Genomic DNA, 23301 nt, shown 5'->3' with positions numbered 1-23301 from the left:
TTATTATTATTATTATTATTATTATTTTATTTAGGTTCATGATATTTTATGTTATGAATTAAATTTTTTGGTTTAATTTTTCAGCAAGAAAGACTTGAGATGATTGGTGCGAAAAGGACAGAAAATAAAAAGGTTTTTATGATTTCTCTGGAGTTTATCAAAAAGGAGATCGAAGAGGCGATTTTAATATTAACTTTTGTATATTTATTTTAATTAAATAGTTTAACTATTAATTGTATATCTTTGTTATTCAACTGTGCTAAGAAGGATTTTATGATTAGAAAAAAGAAAAGGAGAAAGTAATGGAATAGGTTACTAAATTGAACCATGGAATCAAGGATCTGACGGTGTGTTTGGAAGAGGAGTTCAATTTACATAATAAAAGTTAATTTGTTTAAGTTGATGTTTATGTTTATTTATTATTATTATTAGTATATAAAATTAGGCTTCGACTTGAAAAAAAAAAAAAAAGAAAATATAGGGTTTTATGACGCACTATAAAAAAATCTTGAACGGACGGAAGAAAAGATAGAAAAAAAAGAAAGAGGATACACACGAGAAATAATCGAGATACTTTCCATCTAATGACACTGAAAGAATATGAGTATGTGCATTTTAACTATACATAGAGATTTTTGTGTCTCTAGGGTAGAGATATAATAATTTAATTTCTAACTTACAAATTTATATTTTCCACTTTTGTGATGTTATTGAAATTGTGCTTGCTATTGTTCAATGATAGATCATTAAACAAAGTGTGCATGGGATCATGATGGTATAGAAACATAACCTAGAGAAAAATATTGAGTGATTGAAAATAAGTTTGAAGGTGAAAAAGAGAGAACAAAGAATCGAGTATTAAGGAATTCAACTTAGACTTTAAACAAGTGAGAATATTTACACTTTCTATATTTTTCATTACTATCAATCTAAAGGTTATAAAATCAAAGTATATGTATATCCAATTTAAAAATAACATATTTATGAGCCTACTTGTTGAATCATGTTTTTCTTAGGTTGTGTGTTCTCATGAAAAAGAAATAGGTAAACTAGAGTTTGTTTTCATGTTATTCTTGTTTTACGGTTATAAAATACATACATGAGATATCTACAAATTGAGTGTATATCTTGTGCATTTATGCTTTCCTTATTTGAAAAACAGTATCTTGACTTCTCATATGAGTAGGGAGTTTGGTGTTTCTTTATATGTTTCTGTTGTTGATTGCAGATCAAAATTACATTCGTTATTTTTTTCACAGCCTTTTGTTTTGTCATTACCAAAGGCTTTCTAACATCACACATGAGAAACACAACCTAACTTTTCATTTTATCATTTGATAATGGTAAACCCCAAATATCAGCATACTTAAGAGTGTGTTTCCAAATGATGGGAGAGATCATTTCATTCAATTTTTTAGGTCTTGGATTTTTATGCAACATGTTTGAATTAGTATTGTATGGAACAATGATATGTATACATGTATATCATTAATGGGATATGGTAAGGACATAATGACATATAGGGTCTGTTTGTTTCAGCTTTAAAAAAATGGATTTTTTCTTAGTATTTTTGAAAATAGATTTTTCAAAACCGTTTTTCAAAATATTACAAGTTTTTTTATATTCGTTTTTTCTAAAATGAAACACTAATTTTGACATCCTAGAACATAAACATAGATTATTGAAGACCAAAACTTTGTCAAAATAGCTATTTTATCAAAAAGTTGTATTTCAAAAATGATTTTTATGAAAATCTATTTGAAATAGCTTCAAAATTAAGTGATTTTCTGAAATTTTGATATCCAATTTTTTTACCCATAAATAGATGAAATACCTAAAATCACATTTTAAGAATAACTATTCAAACAAAATTTTCATTTGAAGCTTTTATAAAAAGTTTCTTTGTAAAAAAATTTTGCACAAAATTTTGTAACACTATAAAAATCATTTTTAAAAAAAGCCAAAACAAACGGGTCCTATAATATCATAATCTCTTATCTTAAATAGATTCTTTATACACAACATGAATAAACAATTATGGAGAAGTAAACAGAGCCAAAAATGCATAACTCAAAACACATACAAGCCAGTAACTCCGTTGGTGAACGATGTCTTTCGAAAAGAGCAGTTTCTTCACTATCAACCATAGACTCCGGTTGAAGATTTCAAAAAAGAAGAACTATTTCTCTCTTCCTTTTTTCTCATTGACCTCAGCAATATGGCCGATGGTGAAATTCATGTGAATCACAAAACCAAACCTCATATTTCTAACTGGATCATAGAGAGAGAAGCTTTCTGTGCAAAACATGTTGGGTTTGCTTCAACATATATTTTCAACCAAATCCAACAAGCTACACCTTAATTGAAAATAATCCAATAACTTTCATTATCTTTGTCGGCAATCATACTCCACCAAAGAAATTATAGTTACTTGAAGTTACACCACTCTAAGAATTTTCACATTATCTTCACTGACAATCATAGTTTTAAAAACTATCATACTACACTTAAAGAATAGTATACTTCACTTGAAGCTAAACCCCTTCAAGAATTTTCACATGTCGAAAACCAGGTTGAAACTTTATGGTGCAACTCCATGTTGGTAAAACACTCTTCAACCATCGACATAATCTCACACCTTGTGTAAACTTAATTGTATCAACGCATCTTTAACTTGAAATTTCCACAAGTCAAAAAAAATTCTTCCATCAATTTTCTCTAGCCCAACTTGTGACTACAGCTCAATAACTCTTTTGTTTAAGTCCTTGATAATTCAAATGCATTGTGAAAGCTTTTGAGATCATTTCGTGGAAAACAACTTATGGAAAAAGCACTTTTGGAAGTCTGGGAAAACAAAATTGTGAAGAGGAAATTGATTCCCAGTTTGGGGAAATCAATGGCTTGAGAGTTGTTTTATTTTTATTTTTCCATTTAGGGAAATCGATTCTCAGTTTAGGGAAATCGATTTCCTTTGCAATTTTTTTTTGCTTTTTAGTTATTTTTGCGCATGTTTTGGTTCCAGTCTATATTGATTAGTATCCTATTAATACCCATCATGTAGCATTGTGAAGAGTAACGTGAAATGTTCCGCTTGCCATAGATACAGCCATTTTGCAAGAGATTGTAACGCGAAACAGAGGGAAAGTCAAATCAATGAGGCTAAGGTTGCTCAACAAGAAGTGGATGATGATAACACATTTCTTGTGATGATCATGGATGAGAATTATGGAAGTAGTGAGTTCCTGGACAGCAGCAGTAGCAGTTGCAAGTTGTAGGGAAGCAACTGCAGTAGTTTGAAAAGTGCTGCAGAGACGTGTTTGGAGTAAAATGTTATGGTAATGGTTCGATATGAAGTCCAAGGCAATGATGAGTGGTAATTGGATTCTAGTTGTTCAACACACATGATTGTAGAAAGGATTGGTTTGTCAAAATCACTCAAGCCACAAAGAATAAAGTAAAATTCATGGATAATTCCACTTTAGCGGCCGACAGAGTCGGTGATGTTTTGATCATGAGAAGGGATGCTGGTCATTCCTTGATCAAAGATGTGCTAAAAATTCTTGGAATTAAATGTAATCTCTTGATTATTAGCCAATTGCTTGATAAGGATTACATGATTTGCATGGAAAACAAGATGTTGCGCGTTTTGGACCAAAACGGGGTTTTAGTCCTTAAAGCTCATATGGCTGCCAATAGGACTTTCATGATAGAGTTGAAAGTGATTAAGCATATGTTCCTTGCTACATCGGAAATTTGAGAAGAGTGTTTGTGGAACTACCGTTTAAGACATCTCAATTTTCGAGACCTTGACACCTTACATAGGAACGGCATGGTAACCAGGTTGCCAAGAATCAATGTTCCAGCTGAGATGTGTGAAGAGTGTGTGCAAGGAAAGCAACATAATGGTAGCTTCAACAAAGATTAAGGTCATAGGACCAAATTTCATCTTGAGGTGGTGTATTCCGACGTTTGTGGTCAAATGCAAGTCGACTCGTATGGTGGCAATAGATATTTTGTCACATTTATCGAAGATTTCATTAGGAAACTATGGACATACCTAATCAAGAGGAAGGATGAGGTATTTGATGTGTTTAAGAAGTCCAATCCCATGGTTGAGCGGCAAAGTGGTCACAAAATCAAAATTCTCAAAACGAGTGGTGGAGGTGAGTATACCTCGAATGAGTTTGGGAAATATTGTGATAAGGAGGGTATAGTGCATGAGGTTGTTCCACCTTATAAGCCTCAGCAAAATGGTGTTGCCGAGAGGGAAAATCATTCGATAATGAATATGGTTCGTAGTATGTTGAAGGGTAAAAGCTTGTCGAAGGAATTGCAGGGTGAAGCCATTTCTAAAGCCACCTATTTGTTGAATAGGTGCCCTACAAAGAAGTTGGACGAAGTGACTCCATAAGAGGTATGGAGTGGATTTAAACCAAGTTTAAGTCATTTGAAAGTTTTCGGTTCGATTGCATTTCGACATATTCCGAGACAGCTTCGAAAGAAGTTGGATGACAAAGGAGAGTTGATGTTGCTTGTTGGTTACCATCTTACCGAAGGTTACGAGTTGTTTGATGTGAAGAGCAAGAAGATTGTAATCAGCCGTGATGTAGTGGTGGATGAGGTAAGCTGTTTGACAGAAATGGCCATGACAGTTGGGGAAATTGATTTCCTGGATGAGGGTAATCGATTTCATTCACAATTTTTGCATAATGAAGCTGCTTGAATTGAGTCTACAAAAGTGGAAATCAATTTCTCTCCTGCTAGAAATCGATTTCCTAAAGAAAATATAGAAAATTAGCATTCTGAAAATTATGATCAGCAGCCAGTCGAAGTCGAAAACAGTGAACCTAGTAGACGACTATCTAGGAGAAGAGGTTTGCCTCAGAGGCTTCGAGATTGCGAAGTATTCCGGGATAATGAGATTAACAATGATGGTGATCTCATTCACTTTGCGCTTATGGCCGAATCCAAGCCCGTTAGCACGGAGGAGGCATTAAGTGATCCAAAGTGGTTGTGTGTGATGAAAGGATCTGGAATCGATCGAGAAGAATAGTACTTGGGAGCTGGTTGATTTACTAGAACGAAAGAAGGAAATCGGTGTGAGATGGGTTTATAAAGTGAAAGAAAGTCCAAAAGGAAAAATTTTCAAGCATAAGGGTTGACTTGTTGCGAAGGGATTTTTGAAAAGAGAAGGTATAAACTCCGATGAGATGTTTGCACTGGTTGCTAGGCTGGAAACCAATAGGCTAGTTGTTTTCATTGCGAATAACAACAATTGGTCGATGTATCAAATGGATGTGAAATCTGCGTTTTTGAAAGGTCCATTTGAGGAGGAAGTTTATGTAGAATAGCCTCCTGATTTTGTTGTGACAAATCAAGAGGGAAGGGTCTACAAGTTGAAGAAAGCACTCTATAGTTTGAAACAAGCTCCAAGAGCTTTGAACAAATGCATAGATGGTTTCCTAGTCGATGTTGCCTTCAAGAAATGTGTTTCGGAGCATGGTGTCTATGTGAAGACGGATGCGAGCAAAGATGTGATAATACTTTGCTTATTGATCGGTCACCATTTCCAGTAAGTTTCCGCATCTTTTTCCGACCGAAATTCGCAATCTTGGTAATACTAAGTGGCATTGTCATATGTTTTTGAAGTAAGTTTCTTGTTTTTCGATTGTGTGATGTTGTTGCATGTTAGTGTGTTTTGAGTATTATTCAAGTGCCGTTTAATGCGTTGGTTGTTAGTGTGTGTGTGGCCAGGTTGATGCACGGGAAAGGTAGAGACTTATGGCGAGCATGAGCGGAGAAAGTAGCCAAAAGAGCCAAAGTTGAGGTCAACACGGGCACCCGTGTGCATGCACACGGGCCGTGTCAAAAGATGGCTGGAAAGATGTTTTTGGAAAGCAAAACAGAGGTTTCACACGGGCACCCGTGTTCCTACACACGGCCCGTGTGGAAAGATGCGTGGAAAGGAAATTTTGAGAGCTGACCAGATGAACAACACGGGCACCCGTGTTCCTGCACACGGACCGTGTTGTTAGGCGCGGGCAGATGTTCAAGTTTTGTAATTTTGAAAGCATGGATCTCATTAAGGGTATTTCGGACCTTTCGGATGCTGAGGAATTGAGCCAACACTACTAAAACCTAACGGGAAGAAGTGTGAAGGCATCTTGGATCATTGAGCATAGAGAATTTCAGAGAAACAAGAGTCAAGGGTTTTGGAAGAGATCTTCAAGAGCACTCGCGACTGGAGATCATATCAACCGATAATTTCTTGTAATGACTTCAATTACTCTTGTTATTTTCTTAAACACTATGAGTAGCTAAACTATTTTATGCTAGGGTGATGTCCCTAAATCTTTTCATGTAATGACTTGTTAAAACCGTTGTGATGAATTTGATGTTTTTATAATTTGAGTTTATGATTCAAAGATTTTCATGCTTCATCATATTGGAAAATATTTTGTTGATCTATGATTAGGGTTAGGCGTGACACACCACTCTAATGCGTTTTGAATCACAACATTACCGGTAAATCACTTAGGAATAAGGATTTCACCATAGTGATCATTTATTCTAGATTACAATGCGTAATGCCTTAATACTAAAATCAATTATTGAGGAATTGAAATTGACTTTTAAGTGTTAATAAGTTTTTCACTAAGGAATTAGGGAAAACTATTTTATAGAATTGATACTCAATTATAGTCACATCTTTTCTTGAACAACGGTGTTCTCAAGGAGTTACATAAGATTTATACATCAACCTTAGCATGCCTTCTCATTTGTGAACCAAATCATCATTTACTTATCGTTTTTAATTATAAACAGTTAGTAGTTTTATCAAGTAAAACAAAAACCAATCATAGCTTTTTGTTCAATTGAAATTTAGTCCTGGCTTATATTTTATCCGCAGTCCTTGTGATCGATACTTGGATTCAACTCCATTTTAATAACTACATCGGTAACAAAAGTAGTACACTTGCTATTTTTCGATCAAGTTTTTGGCGCCGTTGCCGGGGACTGCCAAACTATAAGCCGAACTTTAAGTCAACTGAAATTTTGTTGCTCTGCGACCAAAATTTTATTTTTATCCGTTATTTTAATTTCATTGGAGTTGTATCTGTTCTAACTGTTGTCTAACTGTTTATGCGAGGTCAGACCTCAGCTAAATTTTCCTTTGACACAGAACCAGAAAGAGCTCTGCACGAGAGACGCCGCAAGGCAAGAATTGAAAGACTGGCAGCACCAAGTGCAAGTCTCAGTGTTCCACATCAGGAAAGCGACGACGAAGTGTCTGTGCATTCGGAGCACAGCGACTCTGACTTTGACAGGGAGGTAGTTCAGGAACCAGTTAACATGGCTGGAAATCAACCTCCTGCGGAGAGATTGTTAGGGGACTATGGAGGGGCAAATGCTCACCCCAACCGGATGACTATTGTTAATCAACCCGTGAATGTGGCACATTTTCAATTGCATCCATCCACCATTCGCCAGCTAGAGAGCAAGCCGTTCTCCGGAAGAATAAACGAGGATGCAAATAAGCATCTTCAGAGATTTCTCACTACGACAACTTCGTTGAAGATCGAAGGTCATTCAGAGGAGGCCAAGAGACTTGTTATGTTTCCGTTTACACTTACTGATGACGCAGAGGAGTGGTTTTACTCACTTCCGGCTGCAAGTATCACGACATGGCAAGAGATGGAAACGGCATTCCTCAATGAATATTTTCCTGCGTCGGTGTTCATCCGAAAAAGATACGACATTGTAAATTTCAAACAAAAAGAGGGGGAATCATTGGGGGATGCATACAAGAGGTTCAAAAGGTGTTTGACTGCATGTCCTACTCATAACATGGACGCTACCGAGCAAATGCAGAATTTCGTGAATGGGTTGCGACTTAAGACAAAGCAGCTTATTGATACCGCTGCTGGTGGTTCAACAAATTTTGCTACAGCCACAGTTATGAAAAGGATCATAGAGGCAATTGCTGCTAATGAGCATCTTGAGTTGTATGATCGAACCATGAGCCAACCGGAGGGAAAAATTGATTTGAAGTTACCAGAGCAGGTTGTTAAGATGGAGGATTAGATTGCTGCAGAGGTAGAGAGAAGGTTAAAAAAGATGAATATTGGAACTCAGACAGTGGCACAGGTGGAACCAGTTAAAGCGGTTCTTTGTGAAATATGTGGTGGACCGCACTTTGCTATGCATTGTGTGGCAACTCAAGAACAGGTTGAGCAGATTCATATGTTGAGGCAGAATAATCCTTATGCCAACACATATAATCCGGGGTGGAAAAATCATCCGAACTTTTCATGGAAAGACCAGCAAGGAAACATCCAGAAGCCGGTTCAAGGACAACAACCATATCAACCTCAGACTCAACAATACCAACCACAGGGGCTACAATATCGTCCGCAACAACAACCATACCAACAACCTCCATATCAACAACAATTCCAACATCATCCTCAACAATTTCAACAACAGATACCAAAGAAAGAAGATTGGGAGATCGCTCTTGAAAAAGTGGCAACCCAAAACTCTCAGTTTCAAGAAGAGACAAGAGCCAACCTCAGGAACACCACGGCTTCAATTAAAAATCTTGAAGTTCAAATGGGTCAAATAGCACAACATCTCACTCTACAGGCACAAGGAAACTTTCCGAACGAAACTGTGAAAGATCAGAAAAATCTAGAGAAGATCAATGCTGTTACAACAAGGAGTAAAAAGGTGTTAGAATCGGAAAAAGAAAAAGAAGAGATAGATGACCCTATGGTGATAGAGGTAGATTTGGAAATAAGAGAGAACCCAAGAGAGCCAGAAGTGGTGATACCACCGGTTAAACCAGCTGAAGAAAAAATTAAAAAAGATGCTGAACCGGTAATTAAACTACCCTTCCCTTCAAGAGTAACAAAGAAGAATTCAAAAGAGAAAGACTTTAAGAAGTTCACCAAATTGTTCAAAAGGTTAGAGGTGAATCTACTTTTTTTTGAAGCACTTGAACACATGCCTTTGTATAAGAAATTTATGAAGGAGGTGTTGGCGAAAAAGAGATCACTAGGAGGAGAACCAAAAATTGTAATCGAGAAGTGTGGAATAGTCTCTTCAGCAAGAAAGATCCCAATTAAGAGGAAAGACCCTGGGGCGGTGGCGATACCATGCACTATCAAGAATATAGCATTTAAAAAGGTACTCCTCGATTCTGGTTCTAGTGTGAGTTTAATGCCTTTATCCATTTTCAAAAAGCTTGAATTAGAAAAGATTAGTGAAAGTAAGACACAGTTAAGGTTCGCCGATCACACCGTTAAGAAATCCTACGGAGTAGCTGAAGATGTACTAGTGGAAGTTGATAAGTTTGTGTTCCCTGTTGACTTCCACATCATGGACATTCCGGAAGATGAAGAAACTCCTATCCTTCTTGGGAGACCCTTTTTGTCAACAGGCCGCTGTAATTTTGACATTGATAAAGGGACGCTAACGCTGAAATCATTTGATGAAGAAGTAACCTTGAAGATGTTAGGAGTCAGGAAACATAGGTCAGATGTGAATGAGAAAACCTCAACTGGTATGACGGAAGGTGAACAAGAAGACAAAAATCTTAAAAATCTCCAAGAAAAAGTTTCTAGCATAGCCTCTATGATGGAACCAACTTATGTAGCTGTCAAAGGTCCTAAGAAAGCTAAAGAAGTAGAGAAAAATGTGGGAAGCAAATTGAAGAGAAAAGTTATCCAGGCTTTTCATCTTCATGAGTTCGCGGTTGCGGAAGTGGCAGGCAACAAGGTTTGGAAAAGGAAATACCCTCCATAATAAAGGGTAATGGACCGTCGAGCCATGCGACGTTAAACGAAGCGCTTCGTGGGAGGCAACCCACGGTTTTAATAATTAATTTTTCTGTTTGTTTGTTTTATTTTCAGGAAATAAAAGAGAGCATCTCTAGTGGAAGCTAGGAAGTGATCGTTGGATTGCAATACCTCTGTAAGCAACCTCTCCAAGGCTGGTTCTAAAACATTGAGGACAATGTTTAGTTCAAGTGTGGGGGAGGTTCTTATTTTATTTGCTTTATTGCTCTGCTTTCCGTTTTGAATTCATAGTTTAGTTTGTTTAATTTGAACCATTTTCTTTTGTCTTTCTGTTAGTGTGTTTATTTCAAGTTTGTAGTGCTGCCATGGTGTTACCAGATAAAGGATACAAGTCGGAAGGGAGCGAACTAACAGTTAGTGGTTGAACAACACATTCCACACTTAATCTCTGCAGGCACTACGGAAGCTGACACAATCAAAGAGAAGAAGGTAGGACGCAAGAAGCCGACACTGAACCAAGAGAGGAGTATGGTAGACTTTAGATGAAAGGAAATTGCAGGACACCTAGAGCACCTTGAAGCATGCAAGCTTAACCAACCCGGTGAGATGTCAGAGCCAAATTCATAACTCCATATGAGAGTCCAGTCAGGTATGGCACTATTCACTTTGATTTTGCGTACGTTCTCATAACACAAGCACACTACGAAAGCGCACACTGAGGCAAGTTTTTTTTGTAAACCCCGAGCCTTTCTAGCCATCCCATATGCATTATATCATTTGTTCCTCTTTTGAGCCGTAATGTGTGTTTTGTTCATTGTTGTTAGTTATTTTTCTTTCCACCCGCATTCCCATCATTCATATTATCGCTCGGCATTTATAGTAATCATTAGAAGGACACTAAAGAATCTAAGTGTGGGGTTGTAAACAAAAAAAAAAAAAAAAAGGGGCAAAGAAAAAAAATTTTTTGATTGATTTCTCAAAAGAAAAAGAAGAAAAAGAAGAGAAAAGATGAATATGGATCTTGTGAAAAAAAAAGAAGAGGTTTTAAAAATTCAAGCAAGAAAAATCTTTACCTTTGCCTACTTTTGAGAAAGACCAAATAAGGTCCAAACCCCACTTTTAAGATTCAAATCAGTTTGAGTAGAGAAGTGAATCCAATATAAATGCCGAGCACCAAACCATTTGTTATCCCGTTTCTTGTTTACCCACCAAACCCAAGCCTCGTTACAACCCTAAGACCTCATGAAGTGTGTGTAATCTGTGTGTGTAGTGATTTGAGAATTTATTCAAAGTTGAAAGTAATATGCATGCCTTGATACTGCGAGTGTAGACACTTTAACCCGGAGAGATTTTGTTAGAGTGTGAAAAGCTTGCAGGTGAAAACGTGCTCGAAAGTGAGAATGCAGTTGATAGTTTGAAGAAGGAAATCAAAAACTCGATTGCTAAGTGAAGGAATCTTGCGAAAAACCTGGTTGTGTTGTGGAGAAAAGAATCTCGTTGGTGACCTCTGTTTTGCCTCTATACATCACTTGAGGACAAGCAATGAGATAAGTGTGGGGTTGTGATCGGTCACCATTTCCAGTAAGTTTCCGCATCTTTTTCCGACCGAAATTCGCAATCTTGGTAATACTAAGTGGCATTGTCATATGTTTTTGAAGTAAGTTTCTTGTTTTTCGATTGTGTGATGTTGTTGCATGTTAGTGTGTTTTGAGTATTATTCAAGTGCCGTTTTATGCGTTGGTTGTTAGTGTGTGTGTGGCCAGGTTGATGCACGGGAAAGGTAGAGACTTATGGCGAGCATGAGCGGAGAAAGTAGCCAAAAGAGCCAAAGTTGAGGTCAACACGGGCACCCGTGTGCATGCACACGGGCCGTGTCAAAAGATGGCTGGAAAGATGTTTTTGGAAAGCAAAACAGAGGTTTCACACGGGCACCCGTGTTCCTACACACGGCCCGTGTGGAAAGATGCGTGGAAAGGAAATTTTGAGAGCTGACCAGATGAACAACACGGGCACCCGTGTTCCTGCACACGGACCGTGTTGTTAGGCGCGGGCAGATGTTCAAGTTTTGTAATTTTGAAAGCATGGATCTCATTAAGGGTATTTCGGACCTTTCGGATGCTGAGGAATTGAGCCAACACTACTAAAACCTAACGGGAAGAAGTGTGAAGGCATCTTGGATCATTGAGCATAGAGAATTTCAGAGAAACAAGAGTCAAGGGTTTTGGAAGAGATCTTCAAGAGCACTCGCGACTGGAGATCATATCAACCGATAATTTCTTGTAATGACTTCAATTACTCTTGTTATTTTCTTAAACACTATGAGTAGCTAAACTATTTTATGCTAGGGTGATGTCCCTAAATCTTTTCATGTAATGACTTGTTAAAACCGTTGTGATGAATTTGATGTTTTTATAATTTGAGTTTATGATTCAAAGATTTTCATGCTTCATCATATTGGAAAATATTTTGTTGATCTATGATTAGGGTTAGGCGTGACACACCACTCTAATGCGTTTTGAATCACAACATTACCGGTAAATCACTTAGGAATAAGGATTTCACCATAGTGATCATTTATTCTAGATTACAATGCGTAATGCCTTAATACTAAAATCAATTATTGAGGAATTGAAATTGACTTTTAAGTGTTAATAAGTTTTTCACTAAGGAATTAGGGAAAACTATTTTATAGAATTGATACTCAATTATAGTCACATCTTTTCTTGAACAACGGTGTTCTCAAGGAGTTACATAAGATTTATACATCAACCTTAGCATGCCTTCTCATTTGTGAACCAAATCATCATTTACTTATCGTTTTTAATTATAAACAGTTAGTAGTTTTATCAAGTAAAACAAAAACCAATCATAGCTTTTTGTTCAATTGAAATTTAGTCCTGGCTTATATTTTATCCGCAGTCCTTGTGATCGATACTTGGATTCAACTCCATTTTAATAACTACATCGGTAACAAAAGTAGTACACTTGCTATTTTCCGATCACTTATATGTGGAAAATTTTAATCACGGGCAGCAATGAGTTAAGAATTTCTAAGTTCAAGTGTGAGCTTATGGAGGAGTTTGAAATGAGTGACATTGGTATCATGACTTACTTTTTTGGCATAGAGTTCCACAAGTCAAAATTGGGAATACTTATGCATAAAAGAAAGTATGCACTTGAGATATTCAAGAGGTGTGATATGGAGCATTGCATTCCTGCCAATACACCAGCTGAAGCAAGGTTGTTGCTATCCAAAAGTGATGATGAGCAGGATGTGGATCCAACGCAATATAGGGGATTTATTGGATCATTATGTTATCTATGCAATACGCGGCCATATTTAGCATTTAATGTCAGTATTGCGAGTAGATTTATGGAGAGACCGGAGGTGTCTCACTTGGTGGCAGTTAAGATAATCCTACGATACGTCAAAGGTACTCTTAGTTGCGGAATTATTTTTCCCGCAACTGACACAGGCATAAAGTGCGAATTGCTCGATTACACAGATTCCAATTGGTGCAGAGATAAGGATGATAGAAAGTCTACGTCTAGTGATGTATTTATGTTCGGAGGAGCTCCAATCTCTTGGTGTTCTAAAAAGGAACCTGTGATGGCACTTTCTCTTGTGAGACCGAGTATATCGCGACGTCTTTGTGTGCTTGCCAGGTTGTGTGGCTCGTGAATCTGTTGGAAAAGTTGGGCAGCAAGGTGGAAGAAGTTGCCAAACTCTTGGTTGATAACATTTCAGCTATTAGTCTTGCTAAGAATCCCATAGCGCATGGGAGAAGTAAGCATATTGAGATGAGGTTTCACTACTTGAGGGATCTGGTGTATGCAGGCCAGTTGCGATTAGGATACTGTCAAAGCGAAGAACAAGTTGTGAATTTGTTAACAAAAGGTGTAACAAACGTGGTGTTCAAGAATCTAGTAACAAGTTTAGGTATGAAGAACTTGGAGCATTTGAATTAAGGTGGTGTATTGAAGTCCTTGATAATTCAAATGCATTGTTGAAGCTTTTGAGATGTTTCGTGGAAAGCAGCTTATGGGAAAAGCACTTTTGGAAGTCTGGAAAAAAATTGTGAAGAGGAAATCAATTCCCAGTTTGGGGAAATCGATTTCTCGAGAGTTGTGCTTGTTTTGTGGAAATCAATTCCCAGCTCATCTTCTCAAATTCTCTATTTTCTACACTGATTCACCTCCAAGCTTTGTGCTTGTTCCAACATCTTTTGCAATACTACCCTTCTTTTTTGATGTGGAAGATCAGACAAAGTTGCAACCACCCCCAAATTGAACCAAAAGCTCTGATATCTGTTGTTGGGAAAAATAAACTAAGCATGGAGAAAATAGAGGAACACAACCACAACACAAAAACATAACGTGGAAAAATACCACAACACAAGAGCGGCATAGACAATTTGTTTTACATTAACGATAGCAACGTCAAAGAGTTATCAAGGTTAAGCAAATCCTTTATAACCCTTCAACAACTTCTTCATAATTAATTGCAACATCTGCTTTATTTGTCTATAAGGGACAAGGCCGCACCAGACTGTAAAACCTCAAAAACATATTTAGCATTTTTCACATGCTACCAAAATTTGTCACAAACATTTTTCACATGCACAACACATAATTTTATGGAGTGTCAATTTCATACACACAAATTCTAGTTTCTACATTTTCCCAAACTATTTCATTCAAAACAAGCAATGAAATCCCTGCAAAATTAGAGAATCCACACACACAAGTCAAAACCTGACTCTATTAGAACAAGATTTGTTCTGATCAATATTCTTAGTTTTGATGATAACAATGTATATGAATTTTGTATGAGATAATGTGGTACTCTAATCCTATGCAATTTCCATTTCAGGAATCACATAAAGAGTATGCACAAAATCAGCGCAAGAATCACTGACTCAGAAGGTTCAGCATGCAACATCAGAACATGGTCTGGCAAGACATCAGAAGATGGTCAAGCAGAATCCCAACATGGTCTATGGAAGCATCAGAAGGACTTGAGATCAGAAGCAGAAGCACTGAAGTTCTCATGGTATCACGCTAAGAAGCACTTCAAGGTCAGAAGACAAGAAGATGCTCTGCACCAAGCTGTTTGACTCTGATGATATTCAAACGTTGTTTACACAAACATCAGATCAGAAGCAAGTACAAGATGGCAGGCTATGCTGACTGACAAAAGGAACGTTAGTAGCTATTAAAGGCAACGTCAGTATACACAGCGAAAGCAAGGCTCGAGGTAGTTGACAAAAGAGTGAAACATTAAATGCAATGTTGTACGGATCACGCAAAGCATTAAATGCTCCCAACGGTCATCTTCTCAAACGCTTAGACACAAGCTAAGACTTTCTTAGAGTATCCTGACCACCACGTGATCACTCTAATTACAACTGCTTAGACACAAGCTAAGACTTCCTAGAGTATCCTGATCAACACTTGATCACTCTAGTTACTTACAAATTAATGTAATCAATTCTAAGAGTATTACAAATGCTTCTGAAAAGCTATAATCACAACAGTGATATTTCTCTTAACGTTTAAGCTTAATCTCACTAATATATTACAACAGCAATGTAGTGAGCTTTGATGAAGATGAAGTTTGAGAGCTTTGATTTGAACAGCGTTTCAGCAAGTTAATATTAACAGAATTCGTCCAGAATTAGTAACATTGCTTCTCATCAGAACTTCATTTATATAGGCGTTTGAGAAGATGACCGTTGGGAGCATTTAATGCTTTGCGTATTCCGTACAGCATTGCATTTAATGTTTCACGCTTTTGTCAACTACCTCGAGCCTTGTTCACGCTGTGTCTACGGATGTTGCCTTTAATAGCTTCCAACGTTCCTTTTGTCAGTCAGCGTAGCCTGCCACCTGTACTTTCTTCTGATATGATGTTTGTGTATACAACGTTTGAATATCATCAGAGTCAAACAGCTTGGTGCATAGCATCTTCTTGTCTTCTGACCTTGAAGTGCTTCTGAGCGTGATACCATGAGAACTTCAGTGCTTCTGCTTCTGATCTCAAGTTCTTCTGATGCTTCCATAGACCCATGTTCTGATTCTGCCTTGACCATCTTCTGATGTCTTGCCAGACCATGTTCTGATGTTGCATGCTGAACCTTCTGAGTCAAAGCTTCTGAGCGCTGATTTGTGCATACTCTTTATATATTTCCTGAAAGGGAAATTGCAATGTATTAGAGTACCACATTATCTTGAGCAAAATTCATATACATTGTTATCATCAAAACTAAGATTATTGATCAGAACAATTCTTGTTCTAACAATCTCCCCCTTTTTGATGATGACAAAAACATATATAAATGATATGAATTTGCGATCAGAAAGAGCAGACGGCTAAAGAGAATTTACACAGCTATAGCATAAGCATGTGAATATGTCTCCCCCTGAGATTGACATTCTCCCCCTGAGATGAATAATCTCCCCCTGAAATTAATACTAGAAGAATTTTATATATAAAAGACTTCCCTGAGTATTTCAGTAGAGACGTTCACAGTGCTTGATCTTCAGAACATTCATGACTTCTGATTTCTGCTTCCATAGGACAGCTTCAGAACTTGAATTTCTTTAGATCTTCAGAACATTCACATCTTCTGACTTCTGCTTCCATCGGACAGCTTCAGAACTTGAATTTCTTTTTTCATCACTTCATGCTAGATTGTATCAGAACATTTGTTGAATGTACCAGAGCATCATCAGAGCATCTCTACATCCTGAAATGTTACAGAACAAAACTAAACGACAAAAGTCAGCATGAATGAATCAGAACATAAAATATGTTTCAGAACACATAATATGTATCAGAGCCATATAAGCCAATATAGAATGTATCAGAACATATTCTATCATCAGAATATCTGAACATTCTTCCTTCTTGCTTCTGCTTCTGATTCTGAAGCTTCATAGCACTCAGCTTGCTTCAAGAATCCAAGAACTTGATTCATCTTGTTGCTTCTCATGTTGATCTTTTAAAGAGGATCTTCAATTCCTGCATCAACACAACTTAACAACATAGAACTTTGCAAGTTCTGTTAGTAAAGCAACTGATTAAATCAGATCATTTATCACATATTTTTCCCCCTTTTTGTCATAACATCAAAAACATAAAAGATTCAGATGAAAACAAAAAGAAACACACGGAAGAAAAGGATGATTTTCATTGAAGTTCAAACAGACAAGTACAGAAGTACACAAAGAGAAGGAAGACCAGATGCACAAAAACAGATGCAGCAAAAGCAAAAACAAAACAACTAAGAATCAATCTAAGATGACCCTAGCTTTGATAGGATCTTGGCCAGCATCTCTTGAACCCCATTGTTGTGCTCATTTCAAATTCAGCCTGCATAGACTCGGCAAACTCTTTTCCAAGTGTAGCATTAGATGTTCCAAAGATAATATCATCAACATATATTTGACAAATTAAAATATCCTTTTTAAATGTTTTACAGAATAGAGTAGTGTCCACTTTTCCTCTAGTGAAACCATTTTCCAGAAGGAAAGAACTCAAACGTTCATACCAAGCTCTAGGAGCTTGCTTCAATCCGTATAATGATTTCTTTAATTTAAAAACATGATTTGGAGACTTGGAGTCTTCAAAACCAGGAGGTTGATGGACATAAACTTCTTCATCTATATAACCATTTAAGAAGGCACTCTTGACATCCATCTGATAAAGAGTGATGTTGTGTTGAGTGGCAAAAGAAATTAATAGACGAATAGATTCTAACCTGGCCACTGGTGCAAAGGTTTCTGTGTAGTCAATCCCTTCTTGCTGACTATAACCTTGAGCCACCAGTCTGGCTTTGTTTCTTACCACTTCACCTTTCTCACTCAGCTTGTTTCTGAAAACCCATTTTGTTCCTATAATATTGAATCCTTTAGGTCTTGGAACAAGATCCCAAACATCATTCCTTGTAAACTGATTTAACTCTTCTTGCATGGCAATTATCCAGTCTGTATCTTCTAGAGCTTGATCAACAGAAGTTGGCTCGATCAGAGAAACCAGACCTAATTGACATTCAGCATTGTTCTTGAGGAATGCTCTTGTTCTGATAGGATCATCTTTCTTTCCAATAATGACATCTTCTGAGTGAGCAGATGTGAGTCTAGATGATCTTCTGATAGTTGGTTCTTCAGAACTACTCAGATTTTCCAAGGATGCAGCAACTTGATCTTCTGATTCTTTGCTGCTTTGGTTTTCAGCTTCTGAAACTTTTCTTCTTGGTTCTTCAACTTCTGAGATATCAATATCAAAATCTGCAAAATTCTCAAACTGCTTTGGTTTTTCAAGACCAAGCTTATCATCAAACCTGATATTGATTGATTCTTCTACAATCAATGTTTCAGTATTGTATACTCTGTAGCCTTTAGAGCCTTCAGAATATCCAAGAAGGAAACACTTTTGTGCCTTAGAATCAAACTTACCAAGATGATCTTTAGTATTCAGAATAAAACATACACATCCAAAAGGATGAAAATATGAAATGTTGGGCTTTCTGTTCTTCCACAATTCATAAGGAGTCTTATTTAGAATAGGTCTTATAGAGATTCTATTCTGAATATAACACGCAGTGTTTATTGCTTCTGCCCAGAAATGCTTAGCCATATTGGTTTCATTGATCATGGTTCTAGCCATTTCTTGTAGAGTCTTATTCTTTCGCTCTACAACTCCATTTTGCTGTGGAGTTCTAGGACAAGAGAAATCATGGGCAATACCATTTTCTTTGAAGAACTCCTCAAAGAATTTGTTCTCAAATTCACCACCATGATCACTTCTGACCTTTATGATTTTACACTCCTTCTCAGTTTGGATCTGAGTGCAGAATTCAAAGAACACTGAATGAGACTCATCCTTGTGTTTCAAGAACTTTACCCATGTCCAGCGGCTATAATCATCTACGATGACTAATCCATATTTCTTCCCTCTGACAGATGCTGTTTTGACTGGGCCAAACAGATCAATGTGCAAGAGTTCTAACGGCCTTGAGGAAGAAACAACGTTCTTAGATTTGAATGTAGGTTTAGAGAACTTGCCCTTCTGACATGCTTCACAAAGAGCATCTGATTTGTATTTCAGATTAGGGAGTCCTCTGACAAGATTTAGTTTGTTAATCTGAGAAATCTTTCTCAAACTAGCATGACCTAATCTTCTGTGCCAGACCCATTGCTCTTCAGAAACAGACATAAGACAAGTCACCTTCTGATTCTTAAGATCCTGAAGATCTGTCTTATACATGTTGTTCTTTCTCTTGCCTGTAAATAGGATTGAGCCATCCTTCTGACTTACAGCCTTGCAAGACTTTTGATTGAAGATTATATCATAACCATTGTCACTTAATTGACTTATGGACAATAAGTTATGCGTTAATCCTTCTACAAGAAGTACATTAGTTATGGAAGGAGAGTTACCAAGACTTATGGTTCCAGAGCCAATTATTTTGCCCTTCTGATCTCTTCCAAACTTGACTTCTCCACTTGGTTTAAGCACCAGGTCTTGGAATGTAGACCTTCTTCCCGTCATGTGTCGCGAGCACCCAGAGTCCAGGTACCATGACATTTTGCTTTTTGTCCTCTTTGCCGCCAAGGATATCTGCAACAGAAATTATCTTCTCCTTAGGTACCCACAATTTCTTGGGTCCTTTCTTGTTAGTTCTCCTCAAGTTCTGATTGAACTTGGGTTTAGCAAAATATTTAACAGGAGGAACAGCATGATATTCTCTAGGTTTGTCAGCATGATATTTCTTAGGATGTGTCACATGCTTCTTGGTGTGAACAGTGTTAAACTTCTGTGCATGTGAAGTGAGCCTAATATCATGAGCATGGCCATATTTGAATTGATCATACAATGGCTTGTATGTGATCTTCAGATCATCAATAGGTTCAAATTTATGTGAGGTATCACCCTCATAGCCAAAACCAAACCTTCTGTTTCCAGAAACACCATATATCATAGAAGCAAGATGACTTCTGCCAATACTTCTAGATAAGAACTTTTTGAAGCTCGAGTCATATTCTTTCAGAATATGATTCATGCTAGGAATGGATTTTCCTGTTACAGAAGGAGATCCACTATCTTTGGATAGATTTAAAACTTTTTCCTTCAGTTCAGAATTTTCCACTTCCAGCTTCTTAGTTTCCAATTCAAACTGCTTCTTCAGCTTTTTGTATTTGATACTAAGATGAGCCTTGAGTTCCAGAAGTTCTGTTAAACTGGAAACTAACTCTTCTCTAGATAGTTCAGAAAATACCTCTTCAGAATCTGATTCTGATGTAGATTCTGATCCATCATCTTCTGTAGCCATCGGCGCGAAGTTGGCCTGCTCTCCTTCAGAGTCTGATTCTGATTCTGATTCAGAATCATCCCATGTTGCTATAAGACCTTTCTTCTTATGAAACTTCTTCTTGGGATTCTCCTTCTGAAGTTTTGGACACTCGTTCTTGTAATGTCCAGGCTCATTGCACTCATAGCAGACAGCCTTCTTCTTGTCAGATCTTCTGTCACCAGATGTTTCTCCTCGTTCAAATCTCTTTGAGCTTCTGAAGCCTCTGAACTTCCTTTGCTTGCTCTTCCAGAGTTGGTTTACCCTTTTGGAGATCATGGACAGTTCATCTTCTTCTTCAGATTTTGATTCTTCAGGATCTTCTTCTCTAGACTGAAAAGCGTTAGTGCATTTTTTAACATTAGATTTTAATGCAATAGACTTACCTTTCTTTTGAGGCTCGTTTGCATCCAGCTCTATTTCATGGCTTCTCAAGGCACTGATAAGCTCTTCCAAAGAAACTTCATTCAGATTCTTTGCAATCTTGAATGCTGTTACCATTGGACCCCATCTTCTGGGTAAGCTTCTGATAATCTTCTTTACATGATCAGCCTTGGTGTAGCCTTTATCCAGAACTCTTAATCCAGCAGTTAGAGTTTGAAATCTTGAGAACATCTTCTCAATATCTTCATCATCCTCCATCTTGAAGGCTTCATATTTCTGGATTAGAGCAAGAGCTTTAGTCTCCTTGACTTGAGCATTTCCCTCATGGGTCATTTTCAATGACTCATATATATCATGGGCAGTTTCCCTGTTAGATATCTTCTCATACTCAGCATGAGAGATAGCATTCAGCAAAACAGTCCTACATTTATGATGATTCTTGAAAAGCTTCTTCTGATCATCATCCAATTCTTGCCTCGTAAGCTTTACGCCACTAGCTTTCACTGGATGTTTGTAACCATCCATCAGAAGACCCATAGTTCACCATCTAGACCAAGAAAGTAACTTTCCACTTTATCTTTCCAGTATTCAAAGTTTTCACCATCAAATACTGGTGGTCTAGTATAACCAATGTTACCATTGTATTGCTCAGCAGAGCCAGATCTAGATGCAGTTGGATTTGTTTGAACTTCACTAGCCATCTTTTACTGAAGCGTTTTTCTCTTCCTGAATCTTTTCTAAACACGGTTAAGTGCTTGCACCTTAGAACCGGCGCTCTGATGCCAATTGAAGGATAGAAAAACACTTAGAAAGGGGGGGTTTGAATAAGTGTAGTCTAAAAACTTGAACGATAAAAACAATTTGCACAGTTATTTTTATCCTGGTTCGTTGTTAACTAAACTACTCCAGTCCACCCCCACGGAGTGATTTACCTCACCTGAGGATTTAATCCACTAATCACAACAGATTACAATGGTTTTCCACTTAGCCCACGACTAAGTCTTCTAGAGTATCCTGATCACAACCTGATCACTCTAGGAACAAATGCTTAGACACAAGCTAAGACTTTCTTAGAGTATCCTAACCACCACGTGATCACTCTAATTACAACTACTTAGACACAAGCTAAGACTTCCTAGAGTATCCTGATCAACACTTGATCACTCTAGTTACTTACAAATTAATGTAATCAATTCTAAGAGTATTACAAATGCTTCTGAAAAGCTATAATCACAACAGTGATATTTCTCTTAACGTTTAAGCTTAATCTCACTAATATATTACAACAGCAATGTAGTGAGCTTTGATGAAGATGAAGTTTGAGAGCTTTGATTTGAACAGCGTTTCAGCAAGTTAATATTAACAGAATTCGTCCAGAATTAGTAACATTGCTTCTCATCAGAACTTCATTTATATAGGCGTTTGAGAAGATGACCGTTGGGAGCATTTAATGCTTTGCGTATTCCGTACAACATTGCATTTAATGTTTCACGCTTTTGTCAACTACCTCGAGCCTTGTTCACGCTGTGTCTACTGACGTTGCCTTTAATAGCTTCCAACGTTCCTTTTGTCAGTCAGCGTAGCCTGCCACCTGTACTTTCTTCTGATCTGATGTTTGTGTATACAACGTTTGAATATCATCAGAGTCAAACAGCTTGGTGCATAGCATCTTCTTGTCTTCTGACCTTGAAGTGCTTCTGAGCGTGATACCATGAGAACTTCAGTGCTTCTGCTTCTGATCTCAAGTTCTTCTGATGCTTCCATAGACCCATGTTCTGATTCTGCCTTGACCATCTTCTGATGTCTTGCCAGACCATGTTCTGATGTTGCATGCTGAACCTTCTGAGTCAAAGCTTCTGAGCGCTGATTTGTGCATACTCTTTATATGTTTCCTGAAAGGGAAATTGCAATGTATTAGAGTACCACATTATCTTGAGCAAAATTCATATACATTGTTATCATCAAAACTAAGATTATTGATCAGAACAATTCTTGTTCTAACAGCAAGCACTTAACCGTGTTTAGAAAAGATTCAGGAAGAGAAAAACGCTTAAGTCAAGATGGCTGGTGAAGATCCAATTCATACATCTACATCTGGCTCTGCTGAGCAACACAATGGAAATGGTAACAATGGTTATACTAGACCACCAGTATTTGATGGTGAAAATTTTGAATACTGGTAAGACAAACTTGAAAGTTACTTCCTTGGTCTAGATGGTGACTTATGGGATCTTCTGATGGATGGTTACAAACATCCAGTGAAAGCTACTGGTGTAAAGCTTACAAGACAAGAAATGAATGATGATCAAAAGAAGCAATTCAAAAATCATCATAAGTGTAGGACTATTTTGCTGAATGCTATCTCTCATGCTGAATATGAGAAGATATCTAACAGGGAAACTGCTTATGATATATGTCATACCCCAAAATTTGCCCGCATCTTTTTTCAAGAAAACTTCTGTCTAAAAATTAAGAGCTTCATATAATCTTGGATTTTTTATTCCCCAAATATCCTGATTTTTATGAATACTCGGTTTTTAGAATTTTTCTTATACGGTATTTTGGTTCGCTGTTGAATTTATTCTTACACAAACGCCAATTACTGTTTATCACTTCACACACACTGTTTATTTGAGATTTATTTGCAGATAAATAGTACTGACGCAATTGGTAGAGAATTAAATTTTTTGCAGGCGCAGAGTCTGGGGATTCAGACTGTACTTGTAACGACGAGTTGACAGTCAAACCCGCTGACAGCACGA

The sequence above is a fragment of the Vicia villosa genome, unplaced genomic scaffold, assembly GCF_029867415.1.
Source record: "Vicia villosa cultivar HV-30 ecotype Madison, WI unplaced genomic scaffold, Vvil1.0 ctg.001041F_1_1, whole genome shotgun sequence".
NCBI classification, from domain to species: Eukaryota; Viridiplantae; Streptophyta; class Magnoliopsida; order Fabales; family Fabaceae; genus Vicia; species Vicia villosa.
This window is presented reverse-complemented; position numbering follows the sequence as displayed.